At 34.3% G+C, this 14,818-nt stretch overlaps 1 protein-coding gene and 1 pseudogene across 5 annotated transcripts in view; both read right to left on the reverse strand.

The window, feature by feature from the left end:
- Nucleotides 1–14,818, reverse strand: part of EPHA7 (EPH receptor A7) — a 163,052-nt gene that overhangs the window by 35,533 nt on the left and 112,701 nt on the right. The window lies entirely within an intron of this gene.
- LOC117020346 (60S ribosomal protein L6-like) lies at nt 7,755–8,656 on the reverse strand (annotated as a pseudogene).

A 14,818-nucleotide genomic window follows, 5' to 3' on the forward strand; every position in this document is an offset into this window, starting at 1 on the left:
TCAATTCTACAAGCCAAAGGCCCTGTATTCTGACAGTAATATGAATGAGCTTGGGAGTGGATTTTCCCCAGGCTCCAGGTAAGAGCCCAGCCCAGCTGACAATGTGATTTCACTCAGTGAGGCTCGGCTGTGCCCAGAGTTCTAACCCACAGAACTGGGAGATAATAAATGGTGCTGTTTTTGAGTTTTTTTAGTAATTTTTATGGTAGCAATAGAAAACTAATACATATAGTAAAAACAAACAAACAAACAAAAAAAAACCCAGACTTACTGGACTATTTACGAAGTCTATGAAAAAAGGTTACTGATAGGAGAGTTTAATAATGTGACAAGTCAAAGTTGATGTTGAAATTGCAAGAAGTCAAGAAGTTTTTATCTTGATTAAGACTCAAAACATAATATCTTGTAGGAAATAAATCTTCATTATACATTTAAAAGAAACATTCTTTGTGGAAGAACTTGAGTGAAGCTCATAAATTTGATTTTGGCTTTAAAAAGTAATTTATTTATACTAGTCATCATTTTTACTACACTTAAATGCTCTCACAGAATTTCAACAAATAATGGTGAGTGGAAAAATAATATTTGTATTTCTAAACAATACAATGAGGTAAGATGGGTCAACAAGCATGAAATGACCTTTTGCCATGCATTTCAAGTTGTTAAATCTATTGACATTTGTTAGGTTTTCATTATATGAATACAAAAAGTGAAAATTAAGAAATCTTTAGAACACAGTCAAATGCAAATGTGACAAGTATAGAATAATAGTCTTGTACTTGTAGCAACACTTTTGTTGCTACACAGTATGGAATTCATTTTTAGAACTCCTTTGAAATCATAAATGTGTGTGTATTATTAGTGTCTTGGTATTTTATAGCACACCACTTTTAGCTTTCTTATCTTCCCCACAGGTGTTTTATTTTTGCACTACATTAAAAAACATAAAAATACATACAAATTTAATTCAACAACAAAACTCTAGGCCGTAAGTATACATGATCCAGTGAGTATCATGTAACATATGTGGGAATATGTAAAAAATTCTAATATGTGATTTTGCTAAAATTCAAATTCTTGGCTGTTAAAAAGGGGTTAGTAATAATAATGAGCAATAAATGTAAAATTTTATCTAAGAAAAAATGTACAGGAACTAAGGGCAATTGATCCTGCAGCAATTATGAACAATCTATTTGTAATCGATGTCTGTCAATTCTTTTTGGTTGGAGAAAAGCCTGATCTGTAGCTAAAACAAATATAAAATCTCATTTGGTAATAAATAGTTGAAAAAAATCAGTAGGAAATGAATTTATCTTTTTCAAAATTAAATTGTTTTATCCATTGCTACGTATTTAACGTAACAAGTAGGATGATTTTGATTGAAAATATAAAATACACAATATAGCAAATAAGATATATCACAGAAAGAATGTCTAAATATATTTAAGCACAATAACTGAAAAGAAAACTTGAGTAAGAGTAAAAAGAAGATCTAAAATTTCTGTGAAAAAGAGGAATATGATGTTGAACTGACAAAGCAGGAAAAAGAAAGCATTCTAGAATGGGGTCCCAATCAAATATATATCTGTAGCTAACAGCAAAAATCACTATTTCGCTATTTGATCATTTAATAATGCTCTTATTCTTTAAATAGTTACGACATCTTTGTAAAGAGGATCTGACACTATATCTTTCCCAGAATAAAATGTTGTTTTCTGTTATCATCAGACTATTAGTAACCGATTGCTTGAATCTTGAATGAATTACTATTGGAGTTAGCACTTCCTGGCAAAATCTCTAGGTAAAATGCTTTAAGGTCAAAGAGGTGAGGGTTGGAAAACAAGATCCTTACATATGCTGCCTATAAGAGACTTGCTTCAGATCGAAAGACACACACAGATTGAAAGTAAAGAGATGGGATAAAGATATTTCATAAAAATGAAAAAAAAAATAGCGGGGTAGCAATATTTATGCCAGACAAATTGGACTTTAAAACAAAGGCTATAAAGAGAGAAAAAGAATGACCCAGTAATCCCACTTCTGGGTATTTATCCAAAGAAACCCCAAACGGTTTTTCAAGGGTACTTATGCATCCATACGTTCATTGCAGCACTGTTCACAATGGCCTGGATGTGGAGGCAGCCTGGGTGTCCATCAATGGATGAATGGATAAAGAGGAGGTGGTACATACGGTGTATCCCCGAAAATAAGACCTAGCCAGACAATCAGTTCTAATGCACCTTTTGGAGCAAAACTTAATATAAGACCTGGTATTATATTATATTATACTATATTGTATTATATTTCATTATATATTTTATAAGACTCTGTCTTATATTATAGTAAAATAAGTCCGGGTCTCATATTAATTTTTGCTCCAAAAGACGCATTAGAGCTGATGGTCCGTCCAGCTAGGTCTTATTTTTGGGGGAACGCAGTATATACAATGAAATATTGCTTGGCTGTGGAAGGGAATGGGTTCTTGACACCTGAAGCAGCATGCATGGACATGGAGGGTATTGTGCTCAGTGGGGTACATCAGACAGTGAGAAAGACAGATAGAATGTGATTTGGTTTATATGTGGAATCTAAAGAACAAGATAAATGAAGAAACAAAACAGAAACAAACTCATACAGAGAACATTTCGATGGTTGCCAGATGGAGGAGGGATTAAGGGTGGGTGAAAAAGGGGAAGGGATTAAAAAGTACCAATTGGTTGTTACACAGTAGTCATAGGGATGTAAGGTATAGCATAAGGGATACAGTCAATGATACTGTAAGAACTGTATGGTGTCAAATAGGTGCTAGATTTACCGAGGTGATAAATGGGAGCGATGTTGGGGGCAGGATGAAAAAGGTGAAGGGATTAAAAAGTACAAATTGGTAGTTACAAAATAGTCATAGGGTGGTAAAGTATAGGGAATATAGTCAATAATATGATAATAACTATGTATAGTGCCAGGGGGTACTAGACTAGTCAGGGGGATAACTTCTTAAATTATATAAATGTCTAACCACTATGCTTCACACATGAAATCAGTACAAAATAATATTGAATGTCAACTGCAATTGAAAAATTAAAAAAGGCGGGCAAAGGTGAAGGGGGATAAGAGATTCAAATGTTCAGGTATAAAAGAAATAAGTCATGGGGACATAATGTACAGCATAGGGAATATAGTCAATAATATTGTGATAGCATAGTACGGTGTCAGACGGTTACTGGACTTTTCATGGTGAACACTTCTTTATGTGTATAAATGTTGAATAATTATGGTGTATATCTGAAACTAATCTAATATTGTATGTTAGCTAATCTAATATTATATGTATAACATATATATCTTCCCTAGTACAACCCTGTGAGGTAGGTTCTGTTCTATTTTATTGGTGAAGCTGAGGGTTACAGAAATAAATTAGAATCCACTCAGAAAGAGGCAGATTTTAGATTCAATCCCCTTTTTTAAGGTCTAATTCCCATCTTTTTTCCAACTACAATGCAATAATTTTAGATGCTGGCACTTCTTGAGAGCAGACACTGAAAGGAGGAAAGCTGAGTCGTCATTCATTCATTTAACATTTACTGAGAATCCATGATGCACCATAACGAAGAAAAAAACCTTAGGGAATCTCCTCAATAAGCAGCAGTTCGAGAACATGCAGATACCAGATGAGGTCAACCTGAGCATAGATTTTTTAAATTACATTTTTTGATAAATGGCAAATGCATGTATATGCTACAAAATTCAATAGGTACAAATGAGACTCTCTACAAGCTGGTCCCCATGTCACTGAGTTATTCTTCCCCAAAGCATCCACTCTTAGCAGTTCCTTTGATATTCTTCCAGAAACAGTCTAGATATATACATGTGCGTGATGGTTTTTTTTTTTTTTTTTTACACAAATGGTATTATTCTAATAACATAGTTCAAAACCTTGATGTTTTCATTTTATTAACTTGTATCATTGAACACATATAGATCTGCATAGCTCATTTATCAACTATGTTGTATTTATGGTATGGATGTACTGTCATTTGACCAGACCCCTATCAAGAGCATGGTCCTTTCCCGTTTCTTTCCCATATAAATTATGCTGCTATGAAATTGTTGGCAAACTGGCATTTAATATTAATCCTTTAAGGAGAGTAACATATTTCAGAGTGGTCTAGTGCCTGAAGGTGAAAATAGGTACATGAGATTATATGAAGTGAATAAGTAAAATGTGGTCATTGTAAAAACTGATTTAGAGCCATTGCTTTATAAAAGGAAGTGAGGACAAAATAAAGCTATTATCACTTGAAGTGCATTAGACCATGCCACTCTAAGTGCAGACTGGCTAACCAAAATGCAGCTACCCTGTTTCCCCGAAAATAAGACCTAGCCGGACAGTGAGCTCTATTGCGTCTTTTGGAGCAAAAATTCATATAAGACCCGTTTTTATATCATATAACTCCCGGTCTCATATTTTAGTAAAATAAGACCGGGCCTTATATGAATTTTTGCTCCAAAAGATGCAATAGAGCTCACTGTCCGGCTAGGTCTTATTTTCGGGGAAACAGGGTAGCTTGTCTTACTGGCCTATAAGGAGATGAGGAGCTTGGGTCTGACGAACACCTGCGTCAGCAAGCACCTTTTTGTGGCTGCTCAACTGACATTTTTTTCTTAGCAAAACTTTCTTGATGAAAGAAGCATCTCTTTTTCTTTGCAGGCTCCTTGATGATTCTCTTTCTGGTGCAAGCTACTTATCCTATAATAGCATTTCCAGTACCAATCTTTTTTAATAGTATTGTAGCCTTAGTCTAAGGACCCTTCACTGTCACACTAAAATGCCTGGAAAGTAAGAGCACTGTAACAACATTTTTATTGATTTTGGATGAGGATTTCATTTATTTATAAATTCAACATGTAATTTTTCATGATGATAATAGTATAAACAGACTGGAAAGATGATGAGGTCACAATTCCCACTTTCAAAGGGTATTTTAAGGTGGAAAACAAGTTAGAATGTGAATGTACACAATCCAAATGCACAACTAATCATTATAGCATAGATGAGATATTATCCAAGTACTAGCAAATCCTTAGGAGGCACACACAAAATAGAAACACACGCAAAAATATTTTCTGTTGCAAAAAAAGTCATGTGTAATTCAATTTTGACTGGTATAACTATATATTTAAACTAATTATCAGAAATGTTTGCATTATGTCTATAACTTGCAAGAGATAACTTTATATTAAACTAATAATAACAGAGCCAGGTTCAAGACTGGGCCCATGATTTCCTCTCTGGTGGTCTCCACCAATTGTCTTGACTCATGGAATCATTCTTCCTCTGCTTCAGCTAATACGGAATTTTTTTTTCTAAAATCCTGTTTCCCTATTGACAGTAATACACAATGTAACCTTTAATTATTTTTTATTTCTTTATCTCTTCAGCTATTCTGACGCTCCTTGAAGGCAGGAAACTTTGAGAAGCAGGAGAGCGTGGGATTGAAGAGCATGGGCCCATGGGCTAGTCTGATGGGTTTGCACCTGGGTCCCATTGCTTATTTGCAAATTGTGCAACTTTGAACAAGGAGTCGCACTTCCCTGTGCCTCAGTTTTCTGTTTTAAAATAGCTCTAAGTGTGTATTTCACAAATAGAATTGTCCTAGAAATTTAATATATAAATACATGTTGAAGACTTCCACTCAGGCACATGGTAAGAAGTCAGAAAATATATATTATGTGTTATTATCCTATACTTTGTCTGTATTAAACTGGGACCCATTCCAGAATACTCTGATTCTGAAATCAAATTCAGGCATCCATAATTTTTAAATGCTCCTCAGATGAAGCCGATGTACATCTGAATTTGAGAACAATTCCTTTGAAGCTTTGGCAGGAACATAAATTGTCATTTCAACATGAGATTCCAGTGCTGTGGAATCTTAAAAAATGCTGGCAAATGTTAAATTTAAAATAAATGTTAAATTTAAAAATATTACATTGACAGTTTTGTTCAATTTCTTTAATTTAGAAATGATTGATTTCTAGAATTTATAGTCTCTATTTTATTTGTATTAGCTAGGCAGAAAGACAATGTTAATTAATTTAGAAGGAACTTATCATTGTAAAAACAGAAATAATTACTAAAACTAGGAGTACCAACAACACACATTCTTTTCAAAATATTATAATATGTAGAGTTAAGAGAAAAAAATACATATATTTTGAAAGATTTTTTTTTTTTAAACTTTCACACATGTCTATCAGATAATCTGGCTCCATCTCTAATTTTCCATGAATCCATAGCTAAAGACTAGCTTATTCATATGGCAAACTATGTGACTACAGCCCACAACTAGACCTTTTAAACAATGAAAATAAATGCTTAAATAAAATTATACACACACACACACACACACACACACACACACTCGTTAATGACCAAAACTTCCTTATATGTCATCAGAATGAACAGTTTTAGTTTTGTATATTTTCTTTGACCTTGGAACATATTTTATTATAAATAGAGAACTGTGTTGTATTTCAATCTCAAAAATATTGCAATACCAGTTGACAATTTCTAAAGTATTAATTTAGTCCAAAGGCTTATTTTATGAATATCTTTATAATTTTCATAGCTAAGTTCTTTATGAGTATCTTTAGTTGCGTTGTCGTGGCTGTTTCGATGTCCTCAATCGATGCAAAATATTTTCCTTTCATGGTCATTTTGACTTTGGGGAAGAGCCAGAAGTTGCATGGTGCCACATCCGGGGAATAAGGTGGATGAAGACACACTGTAATGTTTTTATTTGACAGAAATTGCTGTACCAGAAGCGATGCGTAGCATGGAGTGTTGTCATGATGGAGGATGAAATAAAGGCACTTGTGAAACAGGACTTCCAGAACTGCTTGAGAAAGTAGCAAGAATGATGGGATAAGAGTGTTCAAAGTGAGGGGGAATATTTTGAGGGGGATTAATGGTAATGTGTCTTTTACTGTGAAAATTGTTTTTTATTTAAACATTCACCATATCTTTTGATCACACTTCATACATTTAGAATAAATCACATTTCCCATTAGAACAAAACTTGCATTACAGAACACCAACTCTGTGCTTATGACGTGACTACATTACATTTATAACTCTCAAATCCTTTTCCAGTACACCACTATTTTTAATAATTTTAAAATCAATATAATGTATCGCAACTAAAATTAATAAAAAAGAATGAAAGCCGCTTTCTTACATGATATATATGAGTTGAGGGTATATCCTTTTACAAATACATGTGTTTAAAACGGTACAATATGGGGGAGGCCAGTTGTCTCAATGGTTAGAGTGCAGTGCTCATAACACCAAGGTCGCCGGTTCGATTCCCACATGGGCCAGTGAGCTGCACCCTCCAAACTAGACTGAAAACAACCACTTGACCTGGAGCTGACTGAGCCCTCCACAACTAGATTGAAAACAATGACTTGACATGGAGCTGACGGGTCCTGGAAAAACACACTGTTCCCTAATAAAAAAAATACAATACAAAATGTACTGCAAAAAAAAGTTTGAGAGTGGAATCTTACACTAATCCTTTACTCTATCCCAAAGTCCCTGATGATAATTGAAGAGAATGACCAATTCCATTATATTCTGGTAGCTAAAAATCCCATATTTTTCCACTTTATGGTTTCTTTTTATTTCATTTCTCCTCTTTGTGTCTTCTACTCTGGTATGAACTGTTTTTTTTTTTTGTTTTTTTTAACAGTTCAGGCATTTAATTAGATTCTTCGTAATTAATTTAGAACACCAGTTTGTGAGGATAAACCCCATTTGTGAGAGCAAACACAGAGCGGAGGTAGCCCTGGAGCTGAGGAACAGCTTTGATTTTTGGCAGAATTTGCGAGTCCACGGCTTTCTGATCAATTTTGCGCTGCTCTGTAATTTCGTATTTCTCTTTCTCTGTGTTGAAGATCGCCCCTTCTTGGTGCCTGGGCTTACGCAGCTTCTTCTTCTTGAAGTAAGCATCAGTGAGATGTTTGGGGATTTTCACGCCACTGATATCAATTTTGGTGGAGGTGGCGATGACAAATTTCTGGTGTGTTCTACGCAGAGGAACTCGATTGAGGGACAGAGGTCTAGTCACAAGCAGCAAGCCACTGCTCAGCTGCTTCGGGAAAACCACCCTCTTGCCTCTATGGCGCCCAGTGAGGATGATCAGAATGGTCCCGGGAGTGATGCTGGCCCGCAGTTTTCTCACCTGCTGACTGAAGGGTTTCTTGCCATGGCTCAACAGCTTTCAGGCACATCTTCAGTAGGATAGTATCTAGGCATTTTGCGAAGTTTAACCACTCGGGTGCCACCGTTCTTGTCGCCACCAACTGGTTTTGTGACAGTAGCAAGAACCTTCTCCTTTTTCTTTTCAATCCTGGATTTAGCTGCTGAGTACTTCCTCTTGTACATGGCCTTTCGGGAATACATGGCTGAGTGGGAATACCTGCCGATTCCTCTGACCAGGACAGGGTTTCGGCTGCAGTGTGGCTTCCCCTTCTTAGGCGTTTTGGCCTTGAGGTTAGCCTTCTTAACCTTGCCACCAGCATCAGCCTTCTTGGCTTCAGGTTTCTTCTCCTTCGTGTCCGGCTTCCCGGCTTTTTCACCCGCCATCTTGCAAGTTGGGAAAATGAATTGTTTTTTTATTGTATTTTTCTTTCTAGGCCTCAAACTCATATATATCCATACCAACCAACTTTCTTAAATATTATTTAACAATATTATTTTTTGCAGCGATTGTTCCTCATGAGTGGCCTTCATTTTATTTTATTTTTACCTTTCCCCCTCAAATCCTCACTCTGGTGCTACTCACAATTAATGTGATTTTAATTTCCTGTCCTATTGTAAGTTGAATTCAAAAAGAAGAGAGAAGAAAGAAGAAAGGAAAGAAGAAGGAAACAAGAAGGAGGTAGTAGAGGAGAAAAAGGAAACCTAATGTATCTCAAAACTCATTAAAATTATCTCATTTAAAATGTGCAGTTAAAAATGTTATCATTTCAATTGATCCAGGTACTTTGAATATATTCCATCTCCAAAGTGAATAAACTTAAGATACTCATATTGCTTAATAATATCAATACCACCAAGATGTATTATTTCAAGAACCTACTATAAACTAAGCACTTAGTTTAACAGCCTGCTAAATACATTTCAACTAGTATTACAGCTTGTATTTTAAAGTTATAGCTTCTCAAAGTAAAAGCTATTACTTTGGAATTTAGGCATAAATGAAAACTGCATTAAATTTCCTAAATTTGTATGATGCCAATGGTGCAATATGGTATTAATTTACTAAATAATTTAGCACCAAGATAAAATTATTGCAGTCTCCTAACGTGGCCAATACCTCAACGTTTATGCACTGGGAAAATCTGGCTTATAATAAATAGCATTTATTTATTTAGTATTCATAAATAGTATTTAGATTTCCGGGTTAGCCCACAAACGTGTATTTGACCTAGAATGTTGTTAAAATATTATAGATTTGTACAGAAAAGAAATTAAAAACACTTCTGTTTTAATACTAGTCACTAGGCAAAACAGAAACAAAATACAATAAATAAAATGTGTTTGTTATTATATTGAATACACGTGTTTCAATACAGAAATTAAGACCTTCCCAAGTCCTCCTAAAATTCTGATGTCTCTTAGCCAGAGACAGAAGGTGATCAACTTTGGGTTGCCTCTGGCACCCCTCCCCTCCTCTTTTCATATATGGAGTTCTGACTTCATTCATAAATAGTCCCCGGCTACCAGAAAATAACTATTTTAATAACTAATTAGAACATAAACACAGTTTCATCTTTTATCAGAGCAAAGGTCTATGACCATGGGCCAAATTTGGCTAGCCACCTGTTTTTGTAAACACAGTTTCAGTGGAACACAGCTGCATCCATCTGATTATATATTGTCTATGGCTGCTATCATGCTAAAATATCAGAGGTGATGAATTGCAGTAGAGATAATATGGCCTGCAAAGTGTTAAACGTTTATAATCTGGTCCTTTTCAGGAAAAGACGGCCTGCCCCTGAGTTACAGTCTGTTTGGCTGCAAATAAGAAAACGCAAGTAAACAGTGGTTTAAGGTTTGTTTGTTTACTCATGCAAAAAAAAAAAAAAAGACTGTACCTCATAGATACAGTTACTATATTTTGTTCAGTGGCTCAAGGATATAAAGGTGATTCTTGTGGCCTTTCTCTCATGACTGCAATATGCTGTCGTTGCTGCTACTATCAGCTATTACATCCGTGACGCCCACATGCAATGAAACCGCAATGTGGGATGTCCAGGATCTACATAAGAAAAGCCAACTTTTCCAGAAAACTCTAGCTGTCTTCTGTTTATGTCTCATTCCCCTCATCCCTAGGCTGAAAATGGATTTTTAAAATTTAAGCTGGGTGTATTGCTGTCTTTAAAAAAAAAAAAAGTAAATAAGAATGAGCTTGATATGACAGAGAAAACTAGCAGTGTCTGCCCCCTTCGTCTCCTCAGTAGCAGGGGAGAGGGAGAGATCACTAACTTGATTCCTATTCCCACAACCTCAATTACTTTCTCTTCTGAATATAGAACAGAAAAAAACAAGGGAAGTGGTTCAGATTCCTAAGTGAAGGCACCGGATTATGGATGAAAAGTGAAGCTGTGTAAACTAAGACTTTTGAGAGAGATTCATGATACCACTAAATCCTTATCTGTCCAGTGTAAGACTGAGACGAATTTTTTTTTTTTTCTTGTTTGGCTGCATCAGGTAGTTATTTCAGGTTTTTAAGTTAGTCAGTCTTTTCCCTGTAGGATCAGAGAGTTGTAGAAAACCTGAACAGGGCAACAACCATTGGCCTGAAAAGATCACATCAGGTGATTTAAACAGATTTTCAGCAAGAAAAGGTATTTACAGCACAAATAATATGTTAACTAAACATAAATATAGAACTTTTTACAAGAACATCTTTCAATGGCATTATTTCGTTTAGCCATCTTATATTTGGGAAATTCCTATTTGAAAAAAAGAGTCTAAAATTGATTCACATTATTAGCAAGGAACATTCCACCATGTACATATACAGAAGGTACCAAAAAATGTATACACATTTTAAGAAAGAAAAAACTGTTTTAAAATTGTACTATTCAATACAAGTATATACCAATAACAAGAGATGAATACAAGTCATGTGTATACATTTTTTTTGGCATCCCCGGTATTTCAGGCACTTAGTATATGCTAAATAAATGGATAAATATATCACACTGCAAATTACCCTCTCTCTTTCATATAACCAATCTCTTCCTCTCAGATGTATTCTTTCTAGTAAATTTTATACAAACTTGACTTTATTCCATGAAAATAAAATGATTTCTTAAACTTATAACCCTTTCAACTTGCTGAGGAATTTCTCTTCTTCCCTTTACACATATGCTAACAAAGTTGTCTCAATTCTTTTTCTCCATTTCTTCAGCTCCAATTCCTGCTGCAACCTTCTCCAGTCTGGATTCAGTCCACCACATTCGTAAGGCCACAAATGCCCTCACCTGAGCACACTGAAGTACTTTTCTCAGTCCTCCCCTTTCTTGGATTCTCAGTAGCACCCTAGCCACTTTAGAAAGGCAGTTTTGTTTTGGAGAGAAATATAAACGTCACCATATGACCCAATGAAAACAGAAGTCCACATGAAGACTTAAATGTGAATGTTCATAGCAACATTATTCATGTAGACAAGGTTCAACAACTGGTGAACATGTAAAGTAGAACAGATACAAGGGAGCAGTATTAATCCATAAAAATGAATGAACTCGCTATATGGTACAACATGGATGAACCTCAAAAAACATTATGCTAAGTGAAAGATGTCTGATGCATAAGACTTACATTGTACAGTTCTATTGATATGAAATGCTGAGAAAAACAATCCTATAGAGAAACAAAGTAGATTAGTGGTCAGCTAGATCTAGGGGTGGGAATGGGGAGTGACTGTAAATGGGCATGAGGAATCTTACTGGAATAATGAAAATACTTTTGCTTAAAATTAAATGTATTGGGGTGACAATGGTTAGTATAATTACATAGGTTTCAAGTGTACAACTCTGTAATACATCATCTATATATCACATTGTATGCTCACTACCCAGAGTCAGTTCTCCTTCTATCACCATATATTTGACCCCGTTTTCCCTCTTCTACCATCCCTCTTCCCCCTTACCCTCTGGTAACCACTAAACCGCTGTCTGTGTCTGAGTTTTTGTGTCTTTGTTGGTTTGTCTTGTTCCTTGGTTGCTTTCAGTTTTATATCCCACATGTCAGTGAAGTCCTATGGTCCTCAACTTTTTCTGATTCATTTCACTTAGCATAATAATCTCAAGATCCATCCATGTTGTTTAAAATGTCCATATTTCATCTTTTCTTATGGCAGAGTAGTATTCTATTGTGTATATATACCACATCTTTATCCAATCATCTACCGAAGAGTACTTTGGTTATTTCCATGTCTTGGCCACCATAAATAATGCTATGGACTTTGGGTTTAAAGATGATTTTATGAATTTGACCTCAAAAGCAAGGGAAGTAAAAGCTAAAATAAATATATGGGACTATATCAAACTAAAAACTTCTGCCCAGCCAAAGAAACTATCAACAAAACAAAGAGGTGACCAACTGAATGGGACAAGATATTTGCAAACAATGCCTCTGATAAGGGGCTGATATCCAAAATATATCAAGAACTCATACAACTCAACAACAAAAACACAAACAATTCAGTTAAAAAATGGGCAGAGGACCTGAACAGACACTTCTCCCAAGAAGACATACAAATGACCAACAGACATATGAAAATGCTTTAATACTAGATTGGGGTGATGGTTACACAACTCTGTAAATTTACTTAAATCATTGAACTATACAATTAAAATGGTTGAATTTTATAGTATGCACATTTTATCTAATAAAAGCTGTTAAAAATTGTTTAGTTAGGATGATAACTTAAAAGTCAGCAATTATTTTTTAGTAATTTTTAATATGTTACTAAGATAAAGTTTGATGCTGTTAAGTTCAAACTATTAATTCAAATAATTTTTAAACACTTAGATTTAAAACCTAGCATTATTTTACTTACAGTATTCTGAGGCTTTATTTCATTAAAAAAAAATTCCAAATTAAGTCAAGGTCTCTCATTACATCTTGTACTGTGTGACTGAACATGATTTTGAAGATCAAATAGAACATATAAAATCATTGGTTATATATAATATACTTGTTAATAAAATAAAGACCATCAAAATATTAATTTCAATTCCCTCAATTTTTTTTAAATGGTCATTATGATGAAGGATTTCAGTTTATACTTATTCTCTTGGCCTCAGAACTGTTCTGGATAAAAAGGTAAAATGTTAATAAGTTATAAAATAAATTATGTTTATCCAAATTGATGCATAATTTGTATTTATCTACATATATGAAATTTATCTTCTTAATATTTATTCTAAGTGACTTTCCATGAAATGAAACGCTTCACAGTTTTTCATTTACAGTACCTAAACATAAGTCATATATATGAATTTTAATATAACTCGTATGTATAAACATGTGCATATATACATATGTATTGTATTTATATGAAAATGTCTATTTGTTAAAAGCAATTTATGAAAAACATATTTTAGCAATTCTAAGGCTATTGATTCCATACTGTGTAACTACTGAAAAGTATTGTGAAATAACTGATATGTACATTCTGAAAGGTATTTCTCATTTATGTAAGAGTCTCAAAAATTTTATTGGTTTATATCCACTAAAAATAAACTCCATGTTTAATAAAGGTATGGAATTGGTAACTCTTCAGCTCTCTATTCAAACAATAGCCAATAGATGAGAAATAGCATTAAACATTTCCCAACTCTGTGGATCAATTTCCAGATCTAATTTCGAGGGAATGTTGTCACCATAGTTTATTTTTGTTACACATTCTGAAAAAATTTCAGGTCTAAAATTTTCCTCTAAAACAGAAAAAAAAAAATATTTTCTCTATCTCTCTCTACACCCCCTACCCCATTAGTTTTAGGTTAATTATTGCATTTTATATTTCTTTGCCTTAAATCAGTAGAGTTTGCAAAAACTATCACCAAGACTTAAGAGAAACTTTTATTCCCTGGGAAGTGAAGGAATGCAGGGTTATGATCACATTCCACTACATGTTCACATAGCAATCTTAGCGCACTCTGGATGCCCAGTGTCCTGGCATTTTCAGACTAGGGGCCTGGCAATAAGTTGCATGAATGCTTCATTAAAGGTAATTCAACTTCCTGGTTATTACAAATCTGATTCTTCATTAGCATAAAGCAAAGCAAAACAAAACAAAACATACAACTTCAGGCAGTGAATACAGCATTGAAATATACCCCAACTGTCTATGTTGCAAATATTACCCTGCTGATGTTCACTTAATATTTGCAATTCATTGACTTGCAAATGCTTAATTGCTCTTTAAAATGAGTACATTTTCTATTCTGCCCAGGAATAAAATTTGTCCAATGGTACCTCATTTCTGTTCTATGTTGCCTTGGATAGAAAACAAAAGCAATTGTGTAACATATGTTGTGCTACATACCAATGAAAAATGAAAGGGAGATTTTGTATGGTTTGGACTTATTAAGATGCATTGTGAATGGAAGATTTTTTTCTGTATTATTCTAAAGTAAAATCTTTTGAATTTAACAAAGTTCTAGTGTTATGTTTTTTTTTTATTATTTTTACTCAAAGACAGAAAAATAATTATTTTTAAGCATCTAACCACACAGC

The sequence above is a fragment of the Rhinolophus ferrumequinum genome, chromosome 3, assembly GCF_004115265.2.
Source record: "Rhinolophus ferrumequinum isolate MPI-CBG mRhiFer1 chromosome 3, mRhiFer1_v1.p, whole genome shotgun sequence".
Classification (NCBI taxonomy): domain Eukaryota; kingdom Metazoa; phylum Chordata; class Mammalia; order Chiroptera; family Rhinolophidae; genus Rhinolophus; species Rhinolophus ferrumequinum.